We start from the raw sequence: 17,398 nt of genomic DNA, 5'->3' as shown, positions 1-17,398 counted from the left end.
ATTAAAATATGATGTTATTAAACATTTGTCTTCATTTTCTCTCCTTAATACAAAGCCAATTATAGGAACTCAGTAAATGTTGGTTAACAATGAATGAGGCAATGGATGACTGAGACATTACTGAGTTAAAGTCTAATAAATACAGAACTTTTACATAGGTAGAGCTGACATAACATGCAGTGGTTTTAATGATCCCTAAATGAATGCAGTGCTCTCAAACTGGTATCTACCATAATATCTGACATCTGTGTATTTGCTCATGTGAGTATTTGCTCATATGCCCTAGATAGACTCTTCTCCAATTTTAAGACGTGTTGAAGTTTCAAGTTCATTAGGCTACTTCCTTGTTATTTAATAATACTTTCTATTAAATACAGCCTAATGAGTGCTTATCCCTAGAATACATACAACACTCTTCTATTCATCTGGTGATAAGATTATGAACAAACATTTTTGTTATGTTGGTCCTGACATCTCTGTGACGTGAAGGTTGCAGGTTACCTTAACTGAGTGCCTAGTTAGGTAATTTGGACATCCTAGGGCCGGGCCTCAGTGGTTGTCTTTGCAGAAAAGACTAATATCCTATAATGAAATAATGAAATATGAAGTGAAATTAAATAAAATAAAGCAAATATATTAAAAACTGAGATTCCTGGTTATAGCGGTCTTGAAATGAAGGTGGAATGTTTTAAATAGAAGGATTTTAGGAATAAATATTCTACTTCTATTTTGGAGACAAGTTTCCCATTTGGGTGGGGATAGGAGATCTTTGAACTCAATCCAAATACATTAGTTTTCAGTTGTCATTCAACATAGTTGACTCTAGAAAGAATAAAGGTCTGAAAAAGTTAAAAAGTCCCATAAAAGTAATCAATAATGAAAAATAAAAGATGTGAAATGAAAAATAAAAGATTTTTTTTCCCCTTTGGAGACCTGCTGATGGAGATGCATATGCTATTGACCACCTTTTAAATTAACAAGAAAAACACAAGGGATACCAAAACAGAGTATCATTATGATAACTAGGTCAAAAATGACGATTTCAAAGGCTATTATTATAGTATCGGCAAGATGATACAAATGGCTCATGGTTAATTCATAGCTTTGTGGTAACAACAGAAAATTCACATACTTCCAAAGATGGTGGACAAAGAACTAATGATGATGTAAGTGGCCATGAAAATCTATCCTAGGGAAGAGGTGAAATGTGAAGGACAAGAGCTTCTTTGGTATGATGCTCTTGTTAGAGGTAGATTTTGATATGACTTCTCTCCTCCTTGATCTAAACTTCCTAAGTGCCAAGTGGAAATTAGAAAGACATAGTCTTAGATTTCATTTTCTGTAACTTGATTACAAATGTTTTGTGAGAAAAAGAAAAGCAAACTTCAAGGATTTTATCTTAAATTTTTGTGGGGCAGATTGCTCAGAGAACACACCAAGTCCCAGTTATGTCCCAACTGAAGAGTCCATATACTGAACAGCTGGGACTGCTCCCTACATGACAAATTTGTCTCTGCAGGAAACAGCCTGATCCTCAACATTTTAGGATATTTAAATGCAAAAAACACATCTGGGTTGACTAGTTGCAAGCAAGCAGGTGCAGAAGCTGAATTGGGCAGTTATGGAGACAATGCAATGAGTGCATTGGTATTTCCCATAGAACTTTCCAGGTTGGCATATCAGCAAGCAAATAGAAGGGAAGTGGGTCAAAATGACCCTAGTTGAGTACAAGTTAGAATGGTTCTAACATCTAGACAATCAATCTCTGACAAGGTACATTGCCCAAGAAAAATGGAAACCAAAGAGAACAATTTTACATTGTATAAGAATTGCTATTTTGTGTTGCCAAGTATGTTATGCTAGGTAACTATTAATGGGTACAGAAGTGGGGCTTTCCCATGGGAGAACCTTTTCTTACATGATATGGAGTCTCAGAGAGTAAAATAGAGTCTGTTTGGTCATTGCCCATATAGCCTGGCCCATAACAAAATGTCTTTATATAAGCATTATGTGGGTATGTATATATAATACCTATATATAATTTCAAAGAATGTATCTGTTATTTCTGCTTGTCACTTTAGATAATATAATAAACTTAATTTGCTTTACACATAGGAAGTACCTAATAAAGGTTAGTTCATTTTCCCCTGGAAGTATTTCATATTTTATATGTTCTTAATATTAACATGCCTTTATATATTATAGTCTACATATGTGAGTGTTAAATAAATGCCTCCAGGTGTGAATGATAATAGCTAAGTAAGTTTATTTCTCATTAACCAAACCTATGGAAGCAAGAACAAATGTGTTAAAAACATGCAGAGCAGAGATGGCTTATTCGGATTATATGAGGCCACGAGGGTTTTCCTGTGAAGTGATGCAGACTATCACGTCTAACTGCGTTAATTATATTCAGTTTTGTACAGCAGATAAATAGAAAGCCATCAGTGATCGCAATTTAATGTGGTGAGTCAAACATCACATTCTGATAAGTATCTATTTGTGAATGTGTCCGGACGAGGTGGAGAATCTCATTTCTGGACACATGTTGCATGTAAAGGACATAATGAAATCACTGTGTTTCAAAATACATGCAAATTGAAAACTTGGATTTTTTTTACATGCTACTAACTGAAATAAACTTCCATGAACACAAATTTCATTGGTCCATTTTATTTAAAAACACACCCATTGCTCCCCAGTACCCATCCAAGTCTAGACTTTGTCTTTGGCTATAGAGCCATACCTGTCTAGCCTTGATCTACTCTATTAACCTTGGCACTACCATACTTTATTTAAAAAAAAAAAAAAATCACTGTGTCTTAAAAAACCTTTTGGTTTATGGACCCTTATGAGAACCTGATGAAACATATGGGCCTGTTCCCCGGAGGGTGTCTACTTATCCAGACTTAGCTCTGCAGCCGTATTTACGACCAGACTTTACAACTCCCACAGGCAGAATACATTCTCATGACTTAATATGTACATATATTATATTGCACAAGAAAATAACCGAAACTGCACTGGTGCATGTGACTTTGAGTTCTCAGAGGCAGGGACCTGGTCTTGTCTTTAAATCCTAGGTTCCTAACACAGAATTGTTTGCTAAAGGGAAGAATGACCTCTGTATCTTTACTTGAGCTATTTTAAAACAGTAAATTAAAAAAAAAAAAAAACAGATCAATGACAATGGTAGAGGAGCCCTCATGGTATGCAAAACTGTGCCATTAGGAAACAAAGTTACTTTTCAGCAGTGAATATAAGAGAGATACATTCCAAGCATGTTATTTGCCTGTCTTTAGCAGTTATCTACCTGTCTTTAATGATTATCCAAATATAAAAAGGTAGAGAAGATTGATCTTTTAATATTACTCTCTTTTGTAGAGACATTTAGCTTCATGAGAAAAACATGACCACTTATGACAGCAAGCATATATTTGGGGGTTCAGTTTCTTCTGTGTGATTTCATGTAAGGCGTGGGGTTGGTTACATGTTTAATCAATTCATACATAAGATGGAGATAATGGTGATAATGATGGCTATAATGATGCTGCTAGTACCAATAGCACTAATTCCATCTTTTTTTTAATATCTGAGTGAATTCTTTTGATGAAAAAAAGAGGCTATAGAAAATAAATATAAATTTAAATGATAGCTATCATTAAATCCTAGTGGTTATGAAACAGTATATCAATCCTTCTAAATAAAGGTTAGTAAGCAGAAGAAAAATCCTTGTTTGACCTGATTACGTTAGAGAGAAACTATTTTAAATCTAATATAATAGAAAAAGAGACAGGTTTTGTCAAATTTTAAGATGATTAACTTTTAAAAGAAGAATAAAAGGAAAACCCAAATACTCAATGTCCTATACATAGATAGATGCAGCTAGTATTTAAGGATTATTGCATAGTTAAAATTTGGTAGGAGTGTGTTGATTTTAATATAAATCAGTGAAGGATATTCTCATATCCTTAAAAATGGAGATAGAGGCAAATATGAGAGATGAAGTAATTCTTTTTTAAAGTAAACTTAACAGTTTATTACATAGTGAAGTTTTAGTTATTCACAACTAAGGGGCTAATTTTTAAAATAATGGAAACATCCCCTTAGCTGTTTTCACTATTTTATAATTTCCTAAATGAATTTATAGTAAATATGATAAGTAATAGGTTAGATAATTTTGGAAATAACCAGGGATGAGTTTCTATATATCTAGTTCATGTTAAAATAGTTTGGACAAATTACTATTGCATATGAATTGGTGTTTATGAGGCAGACAGGGTATTTACACCCTAGGACATGTATTATTATTCCCATTTTGTAGCTGAGAAGGTGGAGACTCAGGTTACTTGAGCATATTGCCTCCTGCAGCACAATTGCGAAGCAGAAGCCTGGGATTTAAGTTCGGATCTCCCTGGTGCTGGCAAGAGTACTCCTCCTCTGTCACTTCCATCTCAAAGAGAACATCCAACAGGAGTGTAAGTAGTTGTTCCTTAGTTCACATACTCTTTTCTGCAGGGAAATCAGCTGACCCTCTCTAACAAGAGTCTGGTGAGAGAGAGCAGAGCAGCAGTTTCCAGAACGCTCAGCCAGCCAGAAACTCAAAAGAGTTCAGGGTGTCAAATCACAGCTACTACCTGCAGCCGTGATTAGCAAGGGTTTGCTGCTGGTTAATAAAAAGGTCCAGGGTCCATCTTGATACCCTGGAGGTATGAACACTGAGGGAAATGTTTCAGCAACCTGCAGGGAATGTGTTATATTTGTCTTCTTGCCTGAGGAACTCACCAATTATGTGAAAATGTCAACTGGTCTCTTTACTTGATTTGAGTAATATCACTCAAGAAGAGAAAAATGTCCACAGACAGTATACAAAAACCACAGGAGATGAAAATATGGAAAGATTTTTGGGGGGTCTTAAAGAGGTAGAGGCAAATTAAAATATTTTGAGAATTGGCAATTAAAAAAAATCATGAGAACAAAAGAGAAGAAATAATCTATTCCTATAGAAGCAATATAGAAATTTTGAGATCAAACATGTTGTCTCAGTATGTAAACAGTTAATTTAGAAACAGAGGATAAGAAGCAGTATATAGTATGATAAGATAAGCCATAAATATACCAGGAGGGACATGCATATTCTTTCTACTATGACACCATATACACACAGGTATATCCATCTACAAGATAAGCCATTCACTTGTACTCATTGCCATTTGGGTGTGGTGGGATTATTTTTTAATTTGTTCCCCTTCTTTGCAAAATTGCCTGTTTACTATTTCTACAATGATAATAGAACACGAACTTGTAAGAGAAGAGTGTGCCTCTTTCCAGAGATGCTTCCACAGCCTTCTACAATGTGTGGAAAGTCCACAACAATAATAGGTTTAAGGAAATGTGTTATATATAAGAAATGTATCACCTGCACAAAGATGTGTAGGAATCCTATTTGGAGAGAGCTATGTACAACATAGTCTGTATATCTAGCCTAATGGAGGAACATGGCTTGATTGTAAAATTTTTGATCCATGTTTTTTTTTCTGAAACTACTTACCCAGAATCATAATATCCCTCTTCTTTGTCTACATACTTTATTTAAATGTGAATAGTAAACATTTTTCTTTTGTCACCTTCACCCCCTTTCATATTTGAAGAATTCTTCCATTATAAACCTGTTTGGGTAGAATTGTCTGCATTTAACCCAGCCTTTTGCCATTGGATGTAGGTATAGGACCCAGATTTGGTCACTCCGAAGAGTCCATTCTAGTAGGTGGCAGTAAAAACAAATGGAGTTTGCAGAGCACCAGTGTCAGAGCACAGCAGAAACCAGTACCACCGGAAGTGACACAAACACGGTGGTTCATTGTTCTGTGTGGATGGTGATAGTGCTCACCCTCTATCACTTTTGTGGAATAATTTTGACTAACTGGCCTTCCTTATCCACTTGCAAAGCTTGATTATGAAGCTTTCCTCTCATTTTGTAATGTGTCTGTTATGACTTTAATAAATTAATTTAATTCTTAATCACAGTTAGTTTCTGTTGCTTGCAGTTAAGAACATTTGACTGATAATAAATGCACGGAAAAAGTTTAAAAAAACTTTCTGGAATGTTCTCTTTATCATTTTGAAGCTTAGGGTTGAAATTTAAAGATTTTTAGTACACAGGTGGTATGTTATGTCTTTTTTCCAAGTGAATGTTGTGATTTTGGAAAAGAAAGGAGAGAAATTAATGTAAATACCCCAGACACACAGATGGTGTTGGAAAATTGAATTTGGTTTTCTGGACCATAGTTTGTGGTATTATTACTGCAGTTTTTGGGCAAAAGGAATAGTACATACTTCACCAGAGTTGGTAGGAATGTTTGTATAGTTGCTCAAAAGTGTGAAACTTTAAAGTTGTTTTAGTCAGCATCCGTGTTGCTGTGACCAAAGGACCCGATGAGAATAATTAGAGGAGAAAAGTTTATTTAGGGTTCTCATGGTTTCAGAAACCTCAGTCAATAGATGGCTGGCTGTGTTCCTCAGGGCTGGAAGTGGGGGCACAATATCATGGTGGAAGTGTGTGGTGGAGAAAAGTAGCTGGGAACATAGGCGAGAGAGAGAGAGAGAGAGAGAGAGAGGGAGAGGGAGAGGGAGAGGGAGAGGGAGGGAGGGAGGGAGGGAGGGGGAGCCAGCCCCCAAATGCACACCCCGAGGACCTACCTCCTCCAATCACACCCTACCTGCCTACCACCAACTTAATCCCTATGATAGGATTAATGCATTGACTTAGTTAAACCTTTTATAACCAAATCTTTCATCTATAAACTTTCTTGTACTTTCTCTTACAATGAGCTTTTGGGGGACACCTCACCTCCAACCCATAACAAAAGTTGACAGGAAAGAAAAACATACCTAATTAAATGATACATGATTATGAGAAAAAAATAGATATTCAGTCATATACTATGCATTTAGTGCTTTCCCTGTGTCAAGCACTATGCTGAAGAGAGAAAAACAGTTATCCCTAACAGTTGTTACTTATACCTCCATAATTGTATTTTATTCATTTGCTTGCATCCTGTTCATTTAAGAATTCCTCTGGGATGTGAACCTGATCTATTACTTTATATTCCTAGCTTAGAACATAGTTTCTGATGTACAGTTGGCTTTCAAGAACTGTACATGCACTGAAAAAGTGAATGAGTGAATACATGAATTGAGGAAAGTGACATTCCCAGAACATGGGCTGAACAATCACCTTCTGTGAATGAGTGTTCTTTGCTTTGCTCAGGCATAAGAAAACACAGAAGGCAAGCTTCTTAAATTCACAGATGCTGCATAGGTGTGAGGAATATCCAAAACATTCAGTGACAATCAGAGAACTCAGTATTTATCATCTAGTGTAACTCAAGCAAGCATTTCAAAGATTTCAAAGTACTCCACTGTGGTTTTTTTTAAAGAAATCTTCAACAACGAAGAAGGGCTGAGATAGAACTGGCTTAAAAGCAGGAAACAGGATGAAATAAATAAGTCAACCAAAAGTGGGGCGGGGGCAGGGCCAAATGGACAGCGCACTTAGAGTAAGACGCCATTGTCACAGGAGTCCTCAGATCAGTCCTGTAGGTGAGGAGGGGAAGAGCAGTCCACACCACCACACCGGCCAGGTCGTGATGAGACAACTGTTCTCAGCTAGTCTGAACTTGAAGGTCACTGGAAAAGTAAAGCATGTGGAGGGTCTGAAAACCATAATGCGTAGTTTAACGACCTGAAGATCTGCCATGTAGGAATTAATTATCCTTTATTGTTCTAAAGGGTCTGGTTCCTTTTCCAGATGAGGCTTGAGGCAGATATCAGGAAGCAAGGCACCAAATTCAGAGTTCAAGGAGGAAAGGAGAGAGGAGAAAGGATAGAGGGTAAACAAACAAATGATTGGGCAGCCTGCGATATGGACCATTGCCAGTGTGACATTGGCTTTGACCTGTTTTCTGTGCTTTCATGATTCGCCAGTACCACATTTATTTTTTTATTCACTTAAGTTTTTGGTGCATCTCAGACACATTTATTCATTCCACAAAGCAAACGGCACTCATGCAAGTGTACAGCAACCTTCCAGTCTAGCAAACCTTCCCAACTTACATAGCTTCCTCAGATTGACAGGTACGATGATATTTTATCTCATTTGCACTCTGAGTAAAGCAGGTGCAATACTTGAACATCTCAAAGCTTTACTTTTATGAGTACCCCTGATATTACATATGAATAAACTCATTAACCAACTTACTCCACATTTCCTGGTAAGTTGGGATACAGCAGAATATCATGGGGTTCCTAACTTATTTAGTTTTTACTGGTACTGGGAGATCAAACCCAGGATCTCACACTTATAAGCAAGCATGTGCTACCTGTGCTATAACCCAAGCTGGATTCAAACTTTTTTTTTTTTTCCTTTTACTGGAATGGAACCCAAGGTTGCTTTACCACTCAGATGACATTCCCAAGTCTTCTATTTATTTTGAGGCAGGTTCTTGTTATACTGATGAAACTGGTCGACAAACTTTCATTCCTCCTGCCTCAGCCTCCCAAGTTCCTGGGATTACAGGCATACTGCACCTTGCATGGATCAAACATTTTTTGGGGAGTACGGGGGATTGAACTCAGGGATACTAAACCACTTAGCCATATCCCCAGCCCTATTTCATATATATATATATATATATATATATATATATATATATATATATATATATATATATATTTTGTTTTTTTTTTTTTAATTTAGAGAAAGGGTCTCACTGAATTGCTTAGTGCCTCGCTATTGCTGGGGCTGGTTTGAACTCACGATCCTCCTGCCTCAGCTCCCAAGCTGCTAGGATTACAGGCCCAGTTCACACATTTTTAATAATACTTTGAAGCATCTCCATGCAAGACAAATGGCTCAGGTCACTGAGAAGCCCTCTGAGAAAATCTACCCAATGTGCAGGTGCCAGGTGGGGCCTGCCAGGAAGGTGTGGGGCATCACATTTGAAAGCACACATTGGACAAAGGCATATGTAGAACTAGGGCAGATAAGTTAAAATCTTCATGGTAAACATTTTTAAAGCATGTCTTTTTTTCTGTAGACTTAAAAAATATAAAGTGTTTATTAATTTCCAGAAATTATTGCAGTAGAAATATGGCACTGAACCCAGGGGCAGGAGAGTCTAGTGTAATTCTTTGCACTGAAACGTCTTTGCAGTAGAAGGTGGATAATATCAGGAAGATCATAGAAGGAAACCCTAGACTGGAAAGTTTATAATAGGAATTCATAATGTCACTTCCAACTCAAAACATCTCTGTTTAATTCCTCAGTTTTTAGATTTTTTTTGGAGTATGAATCACAAATATACTCTGAAATATTTTAAAAGTTGCCTTAAAGAATGTTGAAATAAAACAGGTTTTGTGCATTTCTGTGTATCCATGGAGAAAAACTAAATAGCATCTTCTAATATTTAAAAAAAAATATTTTACCTGTTAAGAAATAATACAGATTTTTTTATCTTCTTGAAATAAACTCTGAGCTTCCATGTATTTGAGGCCTGTGATCATTAACAAATGAGCTAACCTACCTTTGCTTCAGTTTCCTTATCAGTTAAAACAGTGTAATAACAATACTCTGAACTGAATAATTTAAAAATGTTGAAAAATAGATGGCATGGGGTAAGCATGGATGTTAGAAGAAATTGTCATTTTAATATGAGCAATAGTATTTTAGTAATTGTATTTATATATCTGAGAAGTATATTTGATATTTCCTGTGTATATTGTCATACCTATCCTTATATTCTCTGCATAGATAGCTTACTGTGATGTTCAGCAGAGGTGGTTTTCATTTTCTTTTCTAATGCAAATATATTTTAGCTTTTATGTTCAGTTCAGTTGCCTTACTTTATACCTTCTAAGTGTATTTGGTTGGTTTACTGGTTAGATTTAAGGATGTTATTTGTGGGTAAAATAGAATTAATTACACTGGTGCAGAAAATAGCAAATACACTAGCATGTTTTAATGTTTTTAGTCAGTGTTTTGTTACACCAGTTCCAAACACACAAAACATATTTTCAAAATCATTTTCTTCTCTATTTAAAATCATTTTATATTAAAAAGTTTAACAAAGTAAAGTATATGTACAAAGTGCACACATTGACAGTGTATAGCTGGATGAATTTTCACAAACTGAACACCCTCATGTGACCATCAAGAAACTGAATAATCTCAATGCACCAGCAATTCTTCCCCAGCACCTCCTAGTCACAATCTCCCCACGAGTAGTAACTATTTTTGAATCTTACAAATATAAAGAATTCTTTTTTTGTGACTATGCATTTGTACTTAACAATTTCCTTGTTATATTCACTCATATCATTGTATTTATAAATATTTCATTCCAACATCTCTAAGGTATTTCTCTGCATGAATTTGCTTTATTTTCCTTTCTACTGCTGAGGAAAATTTAGGTAGTTGTCATTTTGAGCTATTATTATGCTGCTATGCTTATTCTTATACATAACTGTTAATGAACAGTCATTTCTAAATATTTCGAAAATTTCTAGAATATTCCTAGCTACAACATACTAAACTATAGAACATGCGTATGTACATCTTTAATGGATATTACCAGTTTTTCAAATGGTTTTGCCAATTAATACTCCTTTAGCAACTTATGAATCCAGGCTTGATGTCCGTGTGATAGAGATTATATTTTTTTCCACAATGTGGGCAGTGAATACTTTAAAGGATGATATAACTTAGTGTACTTTGGCCTCAGGTTTAGAAAACCTCACAGATTTATTATTTTCTGAAATGGCTTTCTTTCCATCAATACAACTTCCTAGTCTCTGAACTTGACCCTAAGTTCCTGTTTAATTGTTCACAGTAGCACATGTAGGTCTATATTTTTTTAGATTTAATATGCTTCTATTTTTATGTATTTTGTGGAATTTATAAAGTCTATATTGTTTACTTTGGTATTTCAATGAAATAAAATAATGGAAGTAATAGAGATCCCACAGGGAGTATTGTGTTCCTATGGGAACTTCTTGACTATGCTAGATAACAGTTATAACAAGAATAAAAAACATTGGAATTTCAACCTTCCTGAATGAAACAGTTCAGAAAAAAAAGGTGATTATAATTGCAATAATTACAATAATTCTCATGATGAAATACAGTGAATGATAATGGCAAATCTATACTAATCGAAGATGGAAAGAGGGAAAGAATAAAAAAGGCTTTTGGAAAGAAGGGAGTGAGCTGAATCTGAAGAGCAAAAAAATGTAACTAAGTGTGTATCTGTCTCACCTTCCCAATTATATAAGTTTCCTTTTCTGTTGCTCTCCTGTGACATTTTTTTTTCATACTGCCAATGTATGAGTAATGCTTGTTATACCAAGGAGATAACACAATAAAAATGTGTACAAAGCACAAGAACGACAAAATCTCCCCTGCCCATTACTCTCACTCCAGCTTATTCCCAAACTCCATTTAGTGTTTAAGACCTCACTAGACTCCTTCCCTAACTCTGCTATGTTCATGCATTGCATAGTAAGTAGAAACCTGCAATACTTGTAGCTTGGGTCTATACGTGTGTGTTGACAAGTTTTAAGTTTCTGTTTGCTTGTTCCTATTTAAAAATGAATCAAGAATACACATCCCTTAGTTGCTTGCTTATATATAACATGTAAAAATTTGTTCTAATATTACGGTGTATTTCTCATATACAATGCAGCATATAGCACTCATATATAATATGTAAAATCATTAATGTTATAACACAGTTAATAGATTTGGAGACTTCAAGTGCTCTTCTTCAATTGCATCCCCTGCCTCTTATCTCAACCTATAGCCACATTGTTCCCAAGAGAGAGCCACTGTCTTGAATTTTAAGCAACTTGCTTTTATTATCTTGAGTGTAAAAATATATATACCCCATGTGGGTAGTTATTGATTAATTCCTTTTTCCTAACTTTTATGAATGTATATGCACCGGCATATGTATTATTAGTTACACAGCATCATATTGTACACTCTATTTTATTCCTATGTTTTTTTTCCTACTTACCTCTTACTCCCCTCTTTTCTTCTCTTCCACCAACTTTCAACTCCCCTTATCTCACCAATAATCTGTTCTAAAATCCTGGTGTCCATTCTTCCATTTTTCCACTTTGCCCCTAGCTCATTTAATCATATGAAAATATGGTGAAATTACACATTGTGCTAAAATCCATATTTATTAATAAAAATGATATTATATGTATACATATGCATATTATGTTGGAATTTAAGTGACTATGTACACACACACACACACACACACATATATATATATATATATATATATATATATACATACACACACAAATTATCTCTATACACACAATTATTTTTGTTTTATGTTGTTTATTCAGTGGTTACTGAACAACTGATGGAATTTGCTCCTTGTCAACTGATACAAATATTTTATAATAGCTACATAACAATATTCCCTGTTATGGGTGTACACTATTCATTTTTCCATTTTGGGTTGGTAATTAACCACTATGGGTATGTAGTTTACAGTGAGTATTGCTTGATGTACATATCACTGTATAAAGCCCCTGACTACAGCCATTATCTCCTTGAGATAGATTCTCAGGAGTGATATTACTAAATTTAAAGGTAACTTTATTATAGTAAGTATTGCTTGAAATGGGTTAATGTTTATATAACCAAAGGGCATTCATGAGAGTACACCTTTTTTTTAATATCTGTGGCAGCGATACTTCTTATTTTTCTTCTTTTAAATATTGCCACTCTAGTGGGTAAAAGTGATCTCTCATTGTTACTTTAATTTGTAAGCCCCTTATCAATACCAAATTTGACCATATTATTTCTATTTCTATGATTTTCTTCTTCTCTTAGTTGTTTATTCTTTGTTCATTTCCTTTTGGCTCATTTACCTATTCCTTGATAATTTAAATCTTTTGTAGTATAGATATTATCTCCTTATCTGTCATTTATTTTACACTTTTCCCCTCAATAATATTATTTTCTGTCAATGTATTGTTAGAAAAAAACAGACAACACCACAAAAATGAATGAAAAGAACATGAAACTATTGTGTCATGTCTTCATCTTCACCCCTCACTAGCTGTCTCCAACAAGGAAATAAAACAATTTCTGAAAGCATTCAAAATCTTTTTGTGGTTTTCTAATCTCTCCATAAGGGGAATTGTCTTTTGTGTCTGAAATAAAAGATTTAAAGATTAAACTTTCTGGACAGTTAACAAAGGAGATTTAGTTGTTTGCAACTGCTGAGTTTTCAAAAGAGAGCCCTTTGCTCCTGTTAGCAAGGAGATGTGCCCTTGAACCTAATCATCACAGCTGGAATTAGCACAACTCATTTGTTGTGCTGGTGAAACCAGGATTATAACATTACTTGACCACTTGGAGACTCTCACTCTTAAGAGAGTCAAAATTTAGAATTGACTAACCCCTATGAATAGTATCAAAATGAATTCCCTAAAGCAGATAAATGTGGATATCTGCTACTTGGAATTACTTTATTTGTTTTATATCCAGGTCACATCCTTGGCTATTTTGGAGACTAAGTGGCCTCTAAGAAAAGGAAATTTAAATGACATCAAACACTAGGTGAGCAATATTTAAACACAGTCCATTAGAAACCACAAAACAGGATATTAATTGTACCTTACATGTGCCCTAATTCTTGTAGGGTTGGCAATTCTGTTTCCTAGGAACCAACATTGAGCACTCTGCATTCTATAGACTTCCTAGTCATTTAATGTTGAATCATCCACCCACATTAGTCTTTAACAACTACAGAAGTGAAGATGAAGAGGTTTGAATAGTTTTAGAAATTACTAGAATGTATAAAGATGGGGGAATGTCACTAAAGCCAAAAGGTAAGGCAGGAGAGTAACCTGAACTGACCTGGCAAACATTATTGAGTGGTGTTTTTAGAAATTGAGCTCTGGCTCACTCTAGACCAAGTGTTTGGCTTCCGCTAAACTTAAAACATTTGATTTTCCTAAATGCTTTCAGTGCATCCAATATCCCTGTTTAAGCAAAACTTTATTTTATATAAACCTAATAGCCAGGAGAGGTATATTTAGAAATAAACTGCACACTTATCAGAGTAGGACAATTTACATGATGGATATCTTATTTAAGCCATACAGCAGGCCTGGAAATGAATTATTTCCACTATTGTACAGAAGAAACAATGCAGCAGTGTGAGATTATGCAGCATGCCCAAAGGCCCACAGCTGGTAAATACTGGAGTCGTGATTCCAGGCCAGGGCTTTCTGACTCGGGAGGCTATGATCTATGAAATAAGGACCCCTGCACATGCACACGTGAACCAGTATATGCTGGTCTCTTAGCTGTAATTAGAAAACCATTGGGAATTAAAGGAGATCAAGATTTATGTGAATTTAGATGAGAAGTAAGGAAAAAAGTACAGAAAATTCAAGGTGACAAATTTGGACAGGGCATTGAGAAAAGGTTTGGAATGGATTAAGCAGAAAAAGGGGCACTAGTACATGGTAACAGTACCACATAGAACACAAATGGCAGGTGATGAAGTTGCTCCATCTTCATCATCAAAGACATGAGCTTTTCATTTTCTAAATTCTAAAAGCCAAGAAAATGTTTAATTTAAAGTTAATAGAGAGTCCAGTTAGAGATTTTCCAAGGTCCTCATACCAAGACTAAAGTCAGCTCATCCTGTGCTCTCAAAAAGTAATCGCTTGCTCCATATCCTCATAAAGTAGTCACAAATGAAGCATAATTACTTTTAAACTAGAGAATAGGAAGTCAATCAAGTAGAGGAGCCATAACACATGAAATTAATAGCATGTTGTACTTATTCAGAGAAGATGGGTAAAATGATCCCCACCTTTCAAATTATGTAGAAGCAGCAGTATCTGCACCTTTATAACTTTAAAGGGGGAAATAGGCTCTCTCTCTCTCTCTCTCTATATATATATATATATATATATATATATATATATACACATATACACACACATATATATATATATATTTACAAAAATCATATGTGCTGATATTTCCATTTGATAGGAGATGCTAATCAAATGTTTGCATGTAGAAGTGGAAATAAATCAATGGCCTTCATAAATGTAGAAATATAAAAATTGTCTTCAAATCTAACATACAATGCTGCTCCAAATTTCTGTGTCTCTAAGCTTGGAATATTTCCAAAATTCTCTTTTCACATTACACATACAAATTTCTCTACTATTTTTTTTTTCAGATTTAAGTGTCTCACTCGTTTTTGTTCTTGAATCCTCATGGCATCCAGATATCATTTACTATTCATAAAATGAGTGAAAAACTCTCTGGAAAGAAAGTTGATAATATATGTAGAAATGTTTCTTTTTAAGTTCACGTTCTTTTTTTTACTTATCTGTCCTTATCCATCTCACTCATAAAGAAGGTATTAAGGTATTAAATCACATTGAGATGTCAAACACTTTTTTTTTTGGTACCAGGGATTGAACTCAGGGTTACATAATCACAGAGCCATATCCCCTGGTCCCTTTTATTTTATTTTTATATTTATTTTTATTTTTGAGACATGATCTCATTAAGTTGCTGAGGCTGGCCTCAAATTTACAATCCTCCTACCTTTTGTGACTATTTCTTGCTTTGGGTTTGTCTGCAGTTCAGTTCTCCTGCAGTCAGTGTGGATTTATAGAGTTTTGAAATCCCACCAGAAGTGAACTGCCTTCCCTCAGCATCATATCAGAGGGTGCCTGACGACAACATGAAGTGGTGTTCGCTAGCTTTCTCCACTCTCAAGTTGCCACCTTTGTCTTTTCTCATTCTGATTATTGAAAGCCACTCAGCACAGCGCACATTCCAGGTGAGGGAAATGAAGCTACTTCTCCTGGAGAGGATGTGTGTGTCTGCACCCATCATTTGGAATAGTTCTGTATGGAAGATTTCCACCCACACTTACTCAATTTAGTTTTATATTAGAGTTGACTTGTGATTATTAATTTTGTTCTTTGGTTTATAATGAAGCTTTTACCTAGTTTGCTTGTAAAAGCACATAGAGCACATCAACACTCAACTGGGACATTATCACAGACACCTTTTAACTCGTATTTATCAAACCAACCTTCCTTCCTTCCTTCCATCTCTTTCTTGTGTTTTGGACTAAACCCAGAATTTGTTCATGGTAGTCAAGTGCTCTACCACTGAACTACATGCCCAGCTCTCATCATCTTCTTTTATTTTTTAGTTGTTGATAGATCTTTATTTTATTTATTTATACATGGTGCTAAGAATCAAACCCAGTTCCTCACACATGCCAGGCAAGTGCATTACCACTAAACCACAGCCCCAGCCCTAGCCTCTCATCAACTTCTTTATAATAAAATAATATAGATTTTTTGGAGGGTTGGGTACTGAGAATTGAACTCAGGGTCATTTGACTGCTGAGCCACATCCCCAGCCCTATTTTGTATTTTATTTGGAGACAGGGTTTCACTGATTTGCTTAGTGCCTCACTTTTACTGAGACTGGCAGTCATCCTGCCTCAGATCGCCGGAGCTGCTGGGGTAACAGGAATGTGCCACTGCACCAGCAATAATATTGATTGTTACCCCCCACACACAATAATATCTATGCAAACCTCTCAAAAACAGTACACTAATCAGATTGTTCTTTTTGTTTGTTTATTTTCAGAGTCTCAATACTAAGTTTATTAGAAGGGATAGGAAAGGTGACATTCCTCAAGGAAGAGAGTGAGTCTTCTCAGAAAAGGAATCTGAATAATCTTATTCCCACTAGAACACCACACAAACATTTAGTCACTGCATTTCCCGAGTCTTCTCTAGTATGCGATGTTTACAAATGGTAAATTTAACATGACCAGAAATTTGATTACGATTCATATTCCCCTGCATACTATGGGTCAGTGTATGATGCCCCCCGCCCCCCCGGCCACACCAAGATTGAGCTTCCAGAATGGTGCTGATGTGCTTAATCGGTGTTCACTCACAATGCACACAGGCTGACTTAACAGCAACCAAGCAGATACTCCAAGCTGACTTTTGGGCTTAAGCTATGTCTAGGTATATGGGTTGGTTCTCAGTTGTTTATTTTTTTAATTCTGATGTTACCTGGGTCAATTGCACCCAAAGGTGGTAGGTGTGGGAGAGATGTCTTTGCATTCTCTGTGCCCTGTGCTGAGACCAGGCTGACACTATACATCCATTGTTGGCTCTGCACCCAGGGTCTAGCATTCCTCTAGGAGTAGCTTCATCTATCACCTTCCAAGGACTTCCAAACCAAAAGGGCCCTTCTGACTTAACTTTGTTGATATATGATAAACATGGTGACATCTTTCTCTCT

Source organism: Marmota monax, unplaced genomic scaffold, assembly GCF_021218885.2.
Source record: "Marmota monax isolate L192 unplaced genomic scaffold, Marmota_monax_Labrador192_F-V1.1 WCK01_AAM20220418_F8-fsc00064, whole genome shotgun sequence".
NCBI classification, from domain to species: domain Eukaryota; kingdom Metazoa; phylum Chordata; class Mammalia; order Rodentia; family Sciuridae; genus Marmota; species Marmota monax.
The sequence above is the reverse complement of the archived record's forward strand: the minus strand, read 5'-3'. Positions refer to the sequence as shown.